The sequence below is a fragment of the Staurois parvus genome, unplaced genomic scaffold (genome assembly GCF_062004578.1).
Source record: "Staurois parvus isolate SC_StPar_1 unplaced genomic scaffold, SC_StPar_1.0 ptg000536l, whole genome shotgun sequence".
NCBI classification, from domain to species: Eukaryota; Metazoa; Chordata; class Amphibia; order Anura; family Ranidae; genus Staurois; species Staurois parvus.
This window is the reverse complement of record NW_028318332.1, coordinates 320,211-338,630: the sequence shown is the minus strand read 5'-3', so window position 1 is coordinate 338,630 and position 18,420 is coordinate 320,211. Positions and strand designations below refer to the sequence as shown.

At 38.5% G+C, this 18,420-nt stretch overlaps 1 protein-coding gene and 1 pseudogene across 1 annotated transcript in view; both read left to right on the top strand.

Moving 5' to 3' along the window:
* Positions 1 to 18,420, top strand: part of LOC149451491 (protein unc-13 homolog C-like) — a gene marked incomplete at its 3' end in the record, with an annotated part of 532,349 nt that overhangs the window by 200,317 nt on the left and 313,612 nt on the right. The window lies entirely within an intron of this gene.
* LOC149451492 (uncharacterized) lies at positions 5,145 to 6,380 on the top strand (annotated as a pseudogene).

Below are 18,420 nucleotides of genomic sequence, written 5' to 3'. Positions count from 1 at the left end.
ACCGGGTGACACCGACTGCACGGGGTGACACCGGACCTGCTCCACAAAAAGGTAAGTTGTAAAGCAAGCCGACGATCCCTGCAGGATGGATCCCTGCAGGATCGTTGGCATGCAACCTATACGGGGTGACACCAGACTCGCTCCAAGAAAAGGTAAGTTGTAAAGAAAGCCGATGATCCCTGCAGTATGGATCGGATATGCGGATTGAGCATAATGGATCGGAGTCTGATCCATTATGCTCAATCTGCAGATCCGATCCATCCTGCGGGGATCGTCGGAGGGGGTGTAACCAAGTGTTACCGCACTAGGTGACACCAACCCTAGGGACGCCTCTGGATCACCCTAATGCCCCATACACACAATCAGAAAATCGAATGACAAAAATCGCTTTCGGAGGGATTTTACGATAATCTGATCATTAGTACACAGCTTTCAACAGTCGATCACGACAGTTCATGTGACAATACCCAAAGGAACAAGCACAAAAAGTTTCCATGCACACCAGGCATAGAAAATACTGCTTATACAGACAGTTTTGGGTTTATTTACTAAAGCTGGAGAGTGCAAAAGCAGCCTCACTTCTGCATAGAAACCAATCAGCTTCTAACCTCAGCTTGTTCAATGAAACTTTGGCAATATAACCTGGAATTTTGTTGGTTTCTATGCAGAAATAAGCCTGATTTTGCGTACTCCAGCTTTAGTAAATAAACCCTGTTGTGGTTTTTTTTCTTCAGCCTCTAGAAGCAACTCTATTTTAACTTGTGTCTATGCACATTATAGAGTTCACAGGTATATTTTCTGAGGAGCATTTAGAGGCAGTAAAAGAAACCCTTCAGAATCATGTTTTTGAGAGGAGCTTTCTGGCAGGAAAAAACGTAATGCTCATTATATACTACTCAGAAAAATTAAAGGGACGCTTTGAAAACACATCAGATCTCAGTAGGGAAAAATATCATGCTGGATATCTATACTGATATGGACTGGGTAATGTGTTAGGAATGTAAGGATGGCCCATCATTTGATGGAAATGAAAATTATCAACCTACAGAGGAATTCAGACACCCCGAAAATGAATGTGAAAAAATTATACAGAAGGGTAGTCCATTTTGCTGAAATTTCATTGCAGCAGCTCAAAATGTTACTCAGTAGTTTGGCCCCCACATGCTTGTATGCATGCCTGACAACATTGGGGCATGCTCCTAATGAGACAATGGATGGTGTCCTGTGGTATTTCCTCCCAGATCTGGACCAGGGTGTCTGATAGACTCTGATGGTGTCTGATACATGATATCCCAGAGGTGTTCTATTGGATTTTGTATGATATTGTAATTTGTATTCTCAGGTTATTGAACAGGCCAGCATAGGACTGGGCTAGATCTATTTTACACAACAAAAGCATAGCCAAGGACTCTTTGCTATGCTAATTTTATGCAAGATCACCTTGGCACTTGGGGGCCAACTTGTTACATTTCAAAGGAGGTAATTTTCAAACTTACAAGGGTGATAAAATGCAGATTGCTCAGTCAGACTTGAAGGGACTTGGCCAGAATCTACTATCTAAAAACATGAAAAGAGGTATTACGTATGGTAAATAGTATTCTTGTTTATCTAATGGTAAAAGAATGCAGTATAGGAAATATCTACACAACTTTGATTAGAATTTGACTGCATCTGTCCAAGCCCAAAAGGCATTACCCGTCATCCAGAAGATCAAAGGGGCTACTAAAAGTGGCTAATCAGAGTGCTTGACAATTTAACCAAAAGAACCTTCCCTAATACACATTCTCCCAATTCAGTAAAATGACACAGGAGAAAGTGAGTCCTCTGAGGGTTTCTGATGATTGCATGAGTATTCTGGGTTCCCTGTCATCTTCCTTGTCTGTACCTCTGTTTTATGGATTGTCACTGAGCTTATTAAATGCATCTCTCTGGAAAAGAACTGTTGGACTAGTTGCTGTGGGAAAAAACATTTATAAATACACATGTCATCCTTCAATTAATATAAGACAACAGACTGGTGCCGTCCAAGTGACCAGAAGAGCATTTTTAGGTTCAGTAACAGAACTTGGTGGTGACACCAAGTGGTCCTGTGACACCAAGTGGACACCAAGTGGTCCTTGGTGGTCCTGTGAGGTGGATCCAGAAGCTGTGCTGTGACTTAAAAGTCTGGTGGTGACTTAAGGGGTCTGATTCACAAATTGAACCACAGAATTAATATATGGAGGTTGGAAAATTGAACAAAGGACTGTGCTTTGGACCAGAAGAATCCTATGAGAATCCAATGACCCTATGAGGTGACAGAAGACCGTGATGACCCAAGAAGGACATTCTGAATCCCAGGACCTGGAGAAGATCATAAGCCTAGGAGCCCAAGCAGTTGGTGAGTATGCCTTGTTCCTTATTAACAGATGGGTGTTTTTGCTTTTGAATTGTTTTATGGATAATTACTTTTGTTGAGAGTATGAGTATTTTTTTTCTTTTTTTTGTATCTAGGTGTTAAAGGGTATTCTGCAACAAGCAGCAGTGTTTGGTGACATTATTCTTGCTTTGGTGTCTTTGTGCTGAGTGAGTATACTTGTGTTTATAATAATGGAGGGAATTTTGAAAAAGGTGGCACAAGTAAAGGACACTGAGGTTATTGTTCAAGCTATACAAGGATCTGCTGATTCGTTGTGGCAGGCACAAAAATGGGTGGATGAAAAAATTTGTGGCAAAAAGTTAAATACACATAAGGTGAAGTATGTACTACTTTCTGCTGCTGGCTGGATAGCAGAGCAATACAAAATCTGTTTTTCAGCAGAAGCAAAAATTGGAAGATGAGGTGGAGTTTTTAAAAGCTGATATTGAAAACGTGAAATTTCTTGTCCAGCAGGCTGCTGTATTTAATGCAGACAGTAAACATATTACTAATGAAAATACAAAATTACTCAATGAGATTACGTTTGTTAAAGAATGCTTGGAGAATGCCCAGTGTGCTATACGGGAGATATGCTCCAATCGTGCAAAGGTTGGCTATACTCAAAGTTTAGCAGAGATAATGTCTCTAAAGAAGCAGAGTGGTGTTGTTGCTGCAAGTAAGGTCTATGATGGATGTTTAGAGAATGGTTTTGTAGCAGCTGTTCAGACTGACTCGGGCTTAGAAATAGAGAATGGGTCTGACCGAGCATTGGAAAATAGTAATGCAGTGACAGTGGGCACATCAGTTGAGTCTGTTGTGGGTGAATGTTCCTCAGACAATGAGAGTGTGAGGTCTCGGGATTCCAACCATTGTAATGTGTCTCAATCGTCATGTGCTCAAAGAAGGGCTTATTCAGGGAAGCCAGTTCTGAGATGTTTTGCTTGTAAAAAGTTGGGGCACATTGCATGATATTGTTTTGATGGTAATAGTAGTAAGCAAAGGAACTCTTGGTACCCCAAAATTGCACCAAGACACAAAGTTGACTCTGCAAGGTGGGGCAATTCTCCCAGTCATGTAGGCCACAGTAGCTAAAGCCAAGTCTCTTTTAAAACCCAAATAACAAGGTTACAATCTGAGAAAAGTCAGCTAAAGCAAGAAAGACATCAGTTTATTGAGCAACTGAAAGAGCTAAAAATGGAGGTGTCTTCATTTACACAAAAATACTACACTGAAATGAACAACCATTTTCTTGATGGTCCATAGACAGTTGGACGTGTGGTATGAGTTTTTCCAAATAAAGTTCTTTGGCGTGCATTAGGATTTAGCTACTGCTCTCCGAGATTTGGCCTCAGCATTTTGGAAATGATGGAGGACCCTGGTGTATTTTTGTTTTTCCAAGGATAAGCCTTCATGATTTAGTATATTTTTTATGTCAGGTGGGAAATAAATTCCAAATTGTTTTTGTAGTTTGGGGGTTTACCCAGCAACTGTCTTTCAGGTGGCTGAAACTATACAATTTAGCAACTATGTCCATTTTTGTTTTTTCGTAAAGGTTGCCACTGACATGACTGCTAGCAGCTCCATCCATATGTGTAAAGAGAAAAAAAAAACAGTTTTTCAACATTGTGTGCGTATCGTTCATACAATGTTTGGATTGCTCTTGTACTTTAATTTTTTTGTAATTTTTATTATTATGTCAAAGTGGCAACATAGGTTTAATATGTTTAACATACTGAAATCTCCTTGCTAGAATAGGGTCTAATTTTCTCCCTGAGATTTTCTTTCAGGTCCCAGGATTAATGCGAAGGCCAGAAGACCACACCAAAGTAAAGACATCCCCCCTGAACAGGAACAAGTCCGCTCTGTTGAAATATGTGATGACATCAGCTCTAATTACTCTCCCAATTTACAACATAAACATCAGGGTTGAGAAGTGTCAAGTGAAAGGATTCAAGTGCCTACTAGTGGGGGAATATGGTTGAAATAAAAGAAGTATAGAGGATCATACTAGAGAACTTACAGTTTTTGAGAACTCAGAAGGCATCCAGATGCATGGGGGCACTGTAAAAGGCTTAGTGGGGGGATGGATAGTGGTTAGATGTGAGGTCATGATGCCGAAATCTAATTACTTTGTGGAATATGCTATTTGGACTTATCCGGAGGGAAGTGATCGTCACAGGAGTACCAATATAATGTTAGTGAATACAAAGAATGGCCCACAAATGCAAATGACTTTAGAAAGGAATTTCACTATATTTAAAGAAGGTATTATATACTGTAGCCCTCATGATATGAGAGATAGAGTCTAGACAAAAATCCTACATATAACGGTCACCAACTCTAAAAACTATCCTACGATTTTACAGTGGCCAGAACATGGACTTTTTATTGAGTGGACTCAAACTTTTTGTATGTAGCGATGTCTCATATGTGTCATTACCATAGTTGTTGAATTTTACATTAGTTAACATTCCAGAGAGTTGCCCAGAATCAATGAGAACATGGTTTAAAACTATCTTTCAAACACATCTAAATTTTATTTTGGGATGCTACACAAGGGCTCAGTTTTAAGAAAGTTTCAAAGAGGGATCTGAGTACTAATATAATATCAGGATTCAGTTTGGATAGTTCAATTTGGAATAGGGCTGACATAGAGAGTTTAAATAAAAGAGAACAAAATTTTGTGGGTGGATTACAGCAGATACTGCTTAAAGGGGGAAGAGTGGATTTTAACACTCCAGCTGAAATGAAAATTGACATTCAGAACATTCACATCATTGCTGCAGATTTGCAGAATATTCAAATGTCGGTAAGTGCACTGAAAAAAATACTTCAAACCAATAACGTATCCAAATCTATCATATGTATTATAGGGAACTTACTGAATGAACACCTAAGCCAAGGACTTCAAGAAATTAAACAAGAAGGCGAAGGATAATGAACTCGACTTTATTATTCAGTCTGATTAAAGACAGTGGTGTGACCTGTACGAACTTTGCACTTGCTAAAATAAGAAGCCTGAATAATCTTTGCAATAAAGATCACATCAGGAAGCAGGAAATACCTCTGACCGTCAACATCCCTACATGGTCAACAATACCCTTACCCTTGTATAAGATGATTATCCTTGGTAAGGTGGAGGTGACAAATGGCACTAACATACTGAAACAACTGCTACCACAAAGCAGACTCCTTGTTAAGGAAAACCAAGTATGGAAAACCATGGACCCCAACTGATGTACCCGACGTAGCCAAGTCTGGCTTTGTTCCTGTTCTTTTGAGCAGCTGGACTACGTTGATGGCTTTGCTGCTACACATTCTGGGAACTGCATTGTTCAACTGCAGAAATATAAATCAGCTTGGAAAAGTATAATTCATGGCGAAGACTCAAAGGTCTGTGCATTAGGGGTTCCCTTGTTTACTTGCCAGAGACAATTTCAGTGCCAGACACCTATCACTGGTTGGTGTGTTAACCTCACAGATGGACTGCTGACAACTGGAGATGAGGACATTCAAACAAATATTCAGATGAATCAAGTATCTGTGGACATTGAGCAAACTGATCTTGGCAACTGGGAATCTATGATCTGTCCTTTATTTAAGAAAATACCACCACTTACTGTTGAATTGGATACATTATTTAAGAGGGATAGTAGCAAAATTATAGTTACAAGAACTGGTAAAGAAAAATGTCATCAGGTCTAACAAAATTTCAAAAGAATTTCAGGAGCCTTGGTGGAGCATATCCAATAACACATTTACACATCCGCTATTGAGAACACTTTCCATGATTTTTGTGATTATTCAGTTTATATTAGTATGTTTACTGTTTGGTTTATATTGTTGTGAGAAAAGGCAATTGAGAAAAATCCAGGGAAACAAGAAAAGCCTAGAGCTGGAATCAATCTTAAGAATCTTAAGGTGCAAGCAGTTTGGCCGTGAATCGATTCTGAATAGAACCGATTCAAGTGGGGGCATGTAGGATACTGTAATTTTTATTTATATATATATATATATATATATATATATATTTATATTTCTCATGTTATTGCCCTTGCCAGCATAGGACTGGACTAGATCTAGTTTACACAACAAAAGCATAGCCAAGGACTGCTATGTTCATTTTATGCAAGATCACCTTGGCACTTGGAGGCCAACTTGTTACATTACAAAGGAAGTAATTTTCAAACTTACAAGGGTGATGAAATGGAGATTGCTCAGTCAGACTTGAAAGGACTTGGCCAGCATCTACTATCTAATAACATGCAAAGGGGTATTACGTATGGTAAATAGTATTCTTGTTTATCTAATGGTAAAAGAATGTAGTTTAGGAAATATCTACACAACTTTGATTAGAATTTATGACTGCATCTGTCCAAGCCCAAAAGACATTACCCGTCACCCAGAAGATCGAAGGGGCTACTAAAAGTGGCCAATCAGAGTGCTTGTCATTTTACTGTATTGGGATAACGTGTATATTAGGGAAGGTTCTTTTGGTTAAGTTGTCACAGGAGAAAGTGAGTCCTCTGAGGGTTTCTGATGATTGCATGAGTATTTTGGGTACCCTGTCATCTGCCTTGTCTGTACCTCTGTTTTATGGATTGTCGCTGAGCTGATTAAATGCATCTCTCTGGAAAAGAACTGTTGGGCTAGTTGCTGTGGGAAAATACATTTATAAATACACACGTCATCCTCCAATTAATATAAGACAATAGATTTAAGTCAGGCGAGCATGGGGGCCATTCAGTGGTATCAATTCCTTCATCCTCCAGGAACTGCCTGCATACTCTCACCACATGAGGCTGGGCATTGTCGTGCACCAGGAGGAACCCAGGACCCACTGCACCAGCAGCGAGTCTAATAGTGGGTCCAAAGATTTCATGCTGATACCTAATGGCAGTCAGGGTGCCATTGTCTAGCCTGTAGAGGTCTGTGCGTTCCTCCATGGATATGCCTCCCCAGACCATCATTGACCCACCACCAAAACGGTCATTCTGAACAATGTTACAGGCAGCATAACATTCTCCATGGCTTCTCCAGATCTTTTCACGTCTATCGCATGTGTCCAGGGTTAACCTGTTTTCATCTGTGAAAAGCAAAGAGCACCAGTGGTGGACCTGCCAATTCTGGTGTTCAATGGCAATTGCCAATTGAGCTCTATGGTGCCGGGCAGTGAGCACAGGGCCCAATAGAGGATGTCGGGCCCTCAGGCCACCCTCATGAAGTCTGTTTCTGATTGTTTGGTCAGAGACATGCACACCAGTAGCCTGCTGGAGGTCATTTTATAGGGCTCTGGCAGTGCACATCATGTTCCTCCTTGCACAAAGGAGCAGATACCAGTCCTGCTGATTGGTTAAAGACCTTCTACGGCTCTGTCCAGCTCTCCTAGAGTAAAAGTAGACAGAGTAAGAGACAGTCAGACAGATTGGGGTAGGGAGGTCCATAGAATGGGAGAGGCTCAGAAAATGTCCTGGAGGTGAGCATGGGAGGAGATGACAAGGGAGCTAGAGAGCAGGTAGTCTTGGAAGGAGCAAAGAGGACGATTTGGTTGGTATTTTAAGACTAGGTTAATGAAGAAGCTGTGGGATGAGTTGTGGATGGATTTGTAATTAGTTAGCATTTTAAACTTAATTTGTTTGGTGAGCGGAAGCCAGTGGAGGGGTTGGCAGAGAGGAGTAACAGACACTGAACGGTTAGTAATGTGGATGAGTCTGGCAGCAGCATTCATGAAGGACTAGCCTGTGTAAAAGTACAATGAGGAGGGAGTTGCAGTAGTCGAGGCAAGACATGACAAGGGAGTAAATTAGAAGCTTTGTGGTGTCAGTGGTTAGGAAGGGGCATTTTTTGTAGATGTTGTGTAGGTTGAGGCAGTAAGCTTTGGACAGTGATTGGATGTGGATCTGAAAGGATAGTTTTAAGTCCAGGATAATACCTAGCACCTTGGCATGTGGTGATGGGTGTATGGTTGTGCCATTGATCTGGACAGATAAGTCAGGGGAAGAGACATGTGGTGGGGGAAATATTATGAGCTCAGTTTTGGATAGATTGAGTTTGAGGAAGTGGGGTGACATCGAGGTTGATATGTCTTTTTAGGAAATTAGTGGTGCGTGTGGAGACTGTACAGTTAATATAGTGAGCTGAGAGGTAGAAAGCTAGATTTGGGCAACATCAGCGTAGAAATAGTATTAGAAACCATGGGAGGTTATTACCTGATCCAGGGAGGAGGTGTTTTTTGGAATTTATTTGAGAGGTCCTGTTGTTCTCCAGCTCAATAAAGGATACTGTGCATACTTGCACTGATTGATGAACTCTGAATAGGAGCTTACACAGATCTTTTAAATCTCTCTGCGTGTAACATCACTTGGCCATTAGTCACTCAAGCTCTGGTGAGGAATAGGATAGCATGGAAGCACAATTATGGTAAGTATCAACAGTAAAGGAGACCACCTGTTTTTAACCACTTGCCCTCTGCCCTATAGCAGAAGTACTGCTACAGTGCGGCAGAGCTGCACAAAATCACACATATATATATATATATATATATATATATATATATATATATATACACGTGATCTGCATTTCTAGGATCATCAGTAGGACTGAGAGGGTTGAGATCTGTGTGTAAACAACACAAATCTCTCTTCTGTCAGCATGCACATATTGCTTTGTATCTCTCTGCACAGCAGAGAGATGCAAAGCTGCATGTCTCCTTAGTAAAACACAACACAGCACACAGTGTTAAACATGCACCACAAACAGTTAACCCTTTGATCACCCCAGATGTTAACCCCTTCCTGCCCAGTGTCAGTACAGTGGCAGTGCTTTTTATTAGCATTGATCACTGTGTTAGTGTCACTGGGGATGTCCGTGTCCGTTAGTCAGTTCCCATTCAGTGTCAGAATGTTTTGCTATTAGTTGCTGATCGCCGCCGTTACTAGTATAAAAAAATAAAAATTCCAGTATATATACCATCATTTGTAGACTCCATAACTTTCATGTAAACCAATTAATATACACTTATTGGGATTTTTTTTTTTTAGCAAAGACATATAGCAGAATTCATTTTGGCCTAAATTTATGAAGGAATGTGATTTTTTTTTTATTTTTTATTTTTTGTATTGGATATGTTTTATAGCATAAGTCAAAAATATTGTTGTTTTTTTCCTCAAAATTGTTTTTATTTTTTGCATTATAAACAAAAAAGACCAACTGCAGAGGTGGTCAGATACCATCAAAAGAATGCTCTATTTGTGTGAAAAAATGACAAATTTAATTTGTGTAGAGCGTTGCATGACCGCGCAATTGTTAGTTAAAGTAACACAGCGCTGTATCCGGGGGGCAAATCCTCTGGACGGCAAGTGGTTAATGAGAAAAGTTTAGATTCATTTGAACCATACTTCTGTCTAACTTTGCTATACTAATATAGATTTTTTTTATTTACACATTTTGTAATATATCTAACCATCTGTGTTATAGGGATTCCTTTCAGTTCAGTGCCTTTGGTCAGAAAGGAATTTTGTATAGCTGGCCATGGTCAGAAGTGTGCCCAAGTACATAGCCGTGTACAGATATTTAAGCATGTTCATGTATTCAAATGTAAATTATCTACATGTTATCTTCTAAAATGTATTAACTAATAATAGTTCATATCTATACCAAAATCTTATGGCAATTTTGGTGCTACAAATATAAAAACGTCATGAAATGAAAAACTGTAACACTCCTTTTAAATGCTTGTTTCTTAGTGCGTAAAATGGCTCAAATCTTTTTTTTTTTTTTTTTTTTTTATTTAGTCCAGAATGATTACTTGGATCCTGTCCAGCAAACCAGCTTAATGCTGATCTATTGGGAATCTAAATTTAAAAGAAATACGTATTCTAAGTTAAAGATTGCCACAGGCAGAAAATCACTCTTTCTTGGGAAAACAAAGACATATGGGAGCTATACCTTAAAATTACAGCCTTCTCATTTGTGCAAAGCATTTACCTGCACAAGGGTATTTTGTTGCTATGGCAACCCAGTCAACTAACGATAGGAAACTGAAATCTATTTTAACTGGTAATAATAAAATCAGCTAAAAATCTAAAAATGAAAAATAAACAAAAAATATTAACATCTAAGATTGTTTTAAAGTACCAACATTTTGGTTTTTGCTATAGGCACAAGTTCCATGAATTTGCTGTCCTCTAATAAGCACATATACCGTCACTATTGACTTCCAGTATTCCACGCTTGGGAAATGTACAGGAAAATAAATGGTTCATGTGATCCTCCATCAGCTGCCATCTGCAGTCAATCATGTGATCTCATGCATCTCTGGTGAGGCTTAAAAAAGTAATTTTGCTTTTATCAGAAACAAAGTTCATTCACTGAACTTGTCATTCCTTAGCGTGTAGCTATATAATTTATAATAACACTATCGGGGGATTTACTAAAACTGGAGCAGCTCTGCATGGAAACCAGTCGGGCTTCCAGGATTTATTGTCAAAGCCTATTTGAGCAAGCTGAAGTTAGAAGCTGACTGGCTACCATGCAAAGCTGCATCAGATATTGAATGATCTGATTTTTGTAAATTTTCCCTAATATTCGCAAGCCTAATTTTTTTCCCATAGAATAAGCCTTTTTTTAGTCTTTATTTTTTTAATAGGTTTAAAGCTACCTTCACAACTGTGCAGTAACTTGTGTTAATTTGTATGGACTGTCAACATGCCACTATAGACAAAAAAACTGCACCATTTTGTATAATGCAGTGCACCACAATGTGTTACCGTTCATTTGTGGTAATCTGTATCCCAGAAGCATAGGAGATGTGTTCCTTAAGTTCATTATGGGAATGTGAAAGGGCCATTTAAAAACATTCTTATTTTAGAGCCTGGGTCTTATGTATTAGACAAATTCAATAACTGCATTCTCTCCATGTATATATTCTTTATTGCGTTTTTTTAGTCAAGAAAATATGCAATATTACATTGCAATGGGGTTAATTTGGAGCCTTTTCACACTTAAAAACAGGGTATGCGTTTTTCAAAAAAAGCATATCCATGGTGCATTTTTTATGAATTTTCCATTGAATTTCAATGGAAGGTATGTTTTCCTTTTTGAAACAGGGCACCAAAGATGCAGCACGCAGGACTTTTCAAAACGCGCTGCATCCACAGCGCACTGGTATGAAGTGTTCCATAGAATTTAAAGAGAAATATTTTTATTGCATTTCAGTGTGCTTTAAGCAGGGCAAACATGCACGAAAAGCATATCAGTATAAAAGAGACCTAAAGGCAAATGGACTGTGCACTTTGCAAGAGCATTTTAAATGAAGGAAGCTCTGCTGCCTTCCATCATCCAATCATGTACAAGCAAAAATGCAGTTTTTTTTCCTTTTCCTGCGATTCGATGTTCGTTGCAAAGTGGAGCTTCACCTCATTTACTAAGTGCTGGAGCCTCTTCACTTGCAAAGTGCACAGTTTATTTGCCTTTAGTAAATTAACCTCCTCTGTCTTTTTAATATTTAGACCTCTTGCACATGGATGGAATAATTTGTCTGCTAGCAAGATCCCATGTAAAAATATCGGTGGTTATGTATACCCTATACAGTATATACACACGTACAGCTGCATGAATATGCGTACGTGCATACACACTTAAAATTCTTCATCCTCTTCGATCTGCCATTGTTTCAAAAAACACATACAGTATAAAAATAAATGACTGCACTCAAAGGTAAAATCTTAATTTTTTATGGCTCTGAATGCATGTTAATGGGTCCTTACACAGCTGTGCATTATTGTCCCCTGAACAACAATGCACCTGTGTTCAGATCCATAAAAAAAAGAACCCACATGCCTACAAAGTGGCTTTTTTTCATCTTTTGTGTAAAAGGTCTAAAGAGGAACTTCAACTAGATGTTTGAAAATGAAATTTAAGAAACAGATATTTGCCAGCCATTTAAGTCCAGAGATATCTTTCCCACATCCATTTCTTCTGAGGGCTGTGTATCCCTGGTACAGCCATCTTAGATTTGGGGCTTCCTGATGTTTCACAGCTGACTCCCCGTGTGTATGCGCAAGAACGAGTGGTACAGGGACACTTCTTCTGCAGCTTCCTGGGATGTGTGAACTTTCATTTTCAAGTAAATGTCTGCTGTAGCCACAATCGGCCTGCAGGCAATATAGTTACCTAATCATGAGTACACTGCATTGTATCTAGGCCTGAATAGTGGGATATCACATTGCACACAAGTGATGATTGAGAGGAGGGACACAACCATTTATCTCTCTTCTGAACTGTCTGGATTGGTTATCTTTAGGCGCAGCCAGCAAGTGTGGAGGTTTATATTATTAGCCAGCCTAGCATGATCTAATAAACAGAGTTTAATGAAAACACCCAATATACATTATACATAACATTTGTGCAAAGTAAAGATTTTTTTCAAGTATTAAAAATAAAAAATGTAGATAAAACTGACCATAAAAACATTGAAATATACCTTGAATCCTAATATGTATACCTGCAACACAAAAGAAAAATCCTAAAACAGATAAATGGAACTGCTGCCTGTACACTAGATATACTAGTTATTAAACAATAAAACCAAATCTGAATTCTATGATTCAGAACCTATTTTTGTTGGAATTTGCAGGAATTATCACACCAAAAAAATTGATTGGAGGGGTTGACTGATCTTTATCCAAGCCAGGATTATAAATGTTTTATCATAAGCATATACTCGTTGCTAAATTGCATGCATTTTATCACAGTTTTGAAGAAGTCCAGCCAAGAATAACAAAATAAAACTTGATAGCTCATTAAAGGGTAAAATCCAAACCAGCTTCATCTGCAGACTTTTTGCTGCTGCTAGATGTCCTATGTATGATGGCCAGCCTTACTCAACCAACTTCCTCTGCGACCAGGTCATCCTTTATCCACAAAAGCCTAAATAAAAGAGCAAGCAGAAAGATGAGCTCATCTCTATGTAGCTCTGCTCTCTCCTACTATGAGAATATTTCTTGCAGCACATGAACTGATTGGCTCCTTGTTCTGCTTATTCCTTTTACACTCCAGCCCTATTGTACAGGGACTGCAAAAGGCTGATGCCAGGTCAAATCTAGGTGCTTGCACTAAAAATCTATTTAATGATGTATCAATGGTTACAGAGCTGCATTAATTTGTCTTTTATATCTGCCTATAGTTCAGCTTTGAGGTCCCTTTTTATGGGTCTTTACTTTGTTGTTTACGATTTCATGCACATCAAGTTCTGATGATTTAAATCTGAAATTTCTAATTCAGAAGAATTTCAGCAAAAATTGTGACTTTTCAGCAAAAAATGCATTGGAATCTATTGTTTTTAAGGGTTTTGGTGAACTTTAAATGTTTCCTGAGATTAAATCAAGCTCTTTTCAAATTTCCTGGTTTACCCTTTATTCCATTTTGAAAATCAGATTTTAGTCTAAACAATAACAAGATACAAACTAGGTTAGGTTTTTAGAGATGCTTAGGGGGCAATTTACTAAAATTGGAGTAAATAGAATCTAGAGCAGAAGATATGTGTAGTAATCAATCAGTTTCTGCCTTCAGCTTGTTCAGTTTTGCATTCAAAATGAAATCTAGAAGCTGATTGGTTGCCCTGCACATCTGCTCCAGATAAATTTACCCTCATTATGTTTCAGCAGGTGAAATATATATTATAACAGACAAATGCAAACACTTAAAACATTAATTGTGCCTTTTGGACTTCTTAAAGAAGGATTTCAAGTTCTGCCTCAACATGGCAGGTGGGCAGTTGTTTAGGTTTCATTAACATCTACTGTCTGTTCTTGCATGCAAGATGCCAAACGGAGCACACATATGCAGTAGTAATCCTAGTGAAACACTTGGGATGATGTTAAAAGTGACGTTAAATGCTGGTTTAAAAAAAATTAAATTCTATTCATGTATATATTCCTAATTCAAAAAAGTATCTTCTATAACTGTCAGCCTTCTCTAAATCTCCAAATTCCTTTTATGATGCTGTGATCCAACTACCTGATATAGGGTAACTATGTATGTTCTTCATGATGCCACTGTATGTAGGAGCATAGCCACCCTTTCTATGGGACTATGGACTAAGACAATGAAATGTGTAGTGTGCATAGAATAGTGCACATGAATGCAACCAAAGTTCCAAACAAATGGAAGTTGGAGGGGGAAGAAGGTTTGGAAGGGGATGTTACAATGAGGCAGAAAACCACAGTAAGAAATTATTAAAAAATGAGTTACAGAAGCATTAAGTAGTGGATGTGTATGAATTATTGCTGAAGAATAAGTCAGAATTAGTGCTGCTTTAAGTAATTTCTCCACACGCCACGTGTGTAGTACTGCCAAGCTACATTGGCCATCCATGCGCTGTAGTTATTGTGATATCTAAGTCGCATCTGCACAAGCACAATACTGCTGATGGCAGGTCCGTAAATGCACAGTTAAACTTCTACTTGATAATATGGTAGCAATGATCTGCAGTGCAGTAGTGATTTCACACTCCATTTCTCTACTGTGCCTGAACAGGCCATTGCTACTGTATTTGTAGTGATAATTGGCCATTATAAGTCCATGTATGTGCAGTTTGGAGAACCAGGTAGCTATATGGAGTGGATGACTTGTGACTAGCCACTACCATGCATGCCGAGCAGCTTTTTGCTGCCATCTATGCCTAGTCAGTGTCAATAACTGCCACACGTCCCTTTTGCTGTTTCTAAAGGAAGAGGACAGCTGCCTTACAAGCTGAACCTCCCTGACATTTCCTAGTCAATATGTACACCAGACCAGTGGGTTGGGGTCAGGGTAGAAAGCAACACACTGTTCCTCACAACTCGGCAAGCATCTGTGGTAGCAGTGTTGAAAGCAAGTGTGTGAATGTAGATCAGGATGTGAGAACTACCCCCACCCCAAACCCTTCTCTCATTACTTTTCCTATCTACCCCTCCTCCATCACCACTCTGCCAAATTCCACACCCCTCCTTCTTTAACCACCCTGCCAAATACCAACCTCCTGGCTCTTGGCACTCTGTCAAACACTCTACCTGCTTTCACCACCCTATGAACCACCTTTCTCCACTATTAACACTCTGGCAGAGTGGTAAAAGCAAGGCGGGACATTTGCCAAACATCCTCCCTGCATATAACACTCTGCCAAATTGCTCCCCCCCCCCCCACACACACTTTCCTTCCTAAAATGTATGTTAAAACTAAAAGCAGAAAAAACAGCACAAGGGACATACTGTAATTTAAAGTTCATATGAGGTGTCCCTAGATTTAGGTCCTCTGCTTTCAGTACAGATATTTATTCTTTCTACCTGAACGTCGGGGGTTAATGGAGATACAGGATTGTCAGAAGCTCTCAGCAAGAGAACTTGAAAATGATCGCCCTGTCCAGCCCAATCTGCCATTCATAAAAGCCATACTACAGATTCTATGAATGATACAGGATCACTGAATGGGGGACAAGCAGATGATCGAAAGCCCTGCCCTCTCCATTCATGGATTCTGCATTATTCATGGAACCTGTAGTTCAACAAAAGCAAAGGTTTCTCCACAGTAGCTGGAAAACATATTCATTAATTGGAGCCCAGGGAAGTAATGTAAGAAAAGAGAGGAGTCTTTTTTTTTTTTTTTTACAAGAAAAAAAAATTGGTGTATGTTATTCCAAACATAGCAACCTTATTTACTATAGAGGCTTTCTGCCCATTGAGGACGAAATTAGGAATATTTTATTTAGACTAAAAAACCCCCAAAACATCTAATTTATTATGTTACAGTCAAGAGCCAGAAATATTGTACAGATATGCAGAACACCTTGTAAGTGTTTTTGTTAGGCCACAATAGAAGACAGAGAAGAAAGACTAGGCAGGTTTGAGTGTTTCAGAGCCACAAGCCATAAAAACTGAACTGATTAGCTGGCAAGTTTAGTATGTGCTCTTCATTTGCTAATATTTTACGTCAGAAGGAGATCCGGCAAACCTATTCTGAGCTAAACAAATCCTTTTTTCTTAGACCATAGACCTACAATTGTAAAAATTTGATGCAGACTTCTCGAAGACTTTTTGCTCTAACCAGAAGGGAGAGAGCAGTCAGATTGCATTGCAATTTAAAGCTATTTTCTAACTTTGAAGACTGAACAATGGAACATTTTAAAGTGCACCTTTTTAGGCATTAATCAGCTACAGTTTTTGAAAGGAGAGTGAGAAATCAGATTGCACCTTAAAATCCAAAATTTGTGTCTTCTTTTGAAAATTGAAGATGGATAAAATGTTAGCGTTTTGCAGCACAGTTATTAAACCTGTATGGAGAGGCCACATTTTATGAGCAATTGAACAGGCAGTTGGCATTCAAAAAATAAAATGTTAATGGTTGTTTTTTTACACCAAAAAAGGAGATGGCATACAGGTTTGTTCCACAAGTAGAAAGCCTGATTAAACAGGCCACAATTTCCGAGAGATTATGCATGCATTTAGAATCTATAAAAATAAATTGGTGTCTTTTTTTTTTTTTTGGACACTGACGATACTCAACTCTGCACCTGCCACTACTCCAGCCAAACCTTGCCATTCTGGGAATACACCTTTGCTAGTCCTATTTTTATTTTTTCTTCTGAGTTTATTCTAGAGAATTTAGGTTGTCAGAGTTTATTTGATGCTATTTATTATTCATTGCTTCATACACTCTGAACTTACATTACCCTTTCCAACAAATATAATGTATTTGAAAAACAGAGGACCGTTTAATGAAGCAGCATTACATAAGGCACAGAGTCTTTACTGTAAATATTACAGTTCTAAATATAAACTATGCTCGCATTCTTTCATAATAGGAAGGCTTGAAAAGACTACAACAATGTGATTTTCTGAATAACTTGATGTGTTACCGATGTCTGCAGGTATTATGTGCTGGCAACCAACAGTCTATTTTCTGTCTAATAGTACAGTTTGTAATTTTTTATAAAGCTATACAATTATAAATAATAGTGTAGGTGTTTTTCATCCTTCTCCCATCCATCAATATTCTGGGAAAAACTGTTTTTAGTAAATCTCAGTTGCCATACTGTGCTGGATTTATCTTATGATAAATGCTATTGGGTTTTTAAAAAAAATAAGATTGTTTTCTATTGGCTTAATGGTGACGCAGTTGGTAGGCAGAAAACGAAGAATAAAATACTTCCAATCAGAAAACAAAGAGTATGATCTTAAATTGTTTCTTCTAGAAGCAGCTTGGAACCTAATCAGCTTCTTTGAACCTTCTCGGCATGATTTTCTAAGAGAAAGAAGGAAATAGCTACAAGGGCACATTTTTTTTTTCAAGAAAACTCTCACTAAAAACGTCTTGGTAATGAACTTTTTTTTTTCTTGAATAAAACCAAATCAGGTTCATTACACCTATTGATAATTAAAGGCCCCAAGCATGTTATTGTGAGGTCAAGTTGATGCAACATATACAGCTCCAAGGTATGTGGAGTTTAACAATAATCATGTTTTCTGTATTTTGGGCAGCTAAAAAGAGGCTGAGCTCTATGACAACCAATTCAGGATCTGATTTGGCCAAAAAAACAGCTGCTGTTAAGCTACTGGTGGATGTTTAAAATAGGCAAGATGCTTCCTTTTTGGGGGGTGTGTGGAAAGGCCTTCTTCTGAAGTTAGCAAGCCAAGCCCAAAGTTAGACACCTGTATTTTCAGTTTGAACTTGTGCTGGATATAAACCTATAAGTGAAGCAACTTTGTTATCCTATGTGTCCATGCACACATAGACTGTTTTTACAGCTAGTTCTGGGGTTTTTTTCCAGTCAAAAAACATTGATTACAGTCTAACAGCTTATTGACGTTTATTGAGCAAAAAAACCCGCTAAAAACCGCAAACATGAAAAAATGCAGCAAAACGCTAATGCAAAAACGCAAAAAAAATGAAAAATAATGTTTTTAACGTGACTTTACACAGCTAATGTTACTAGCGTTATTAAAATGCCCAGTGTGCACGGAGCCTTAACCTAGAAGCTGATTGGT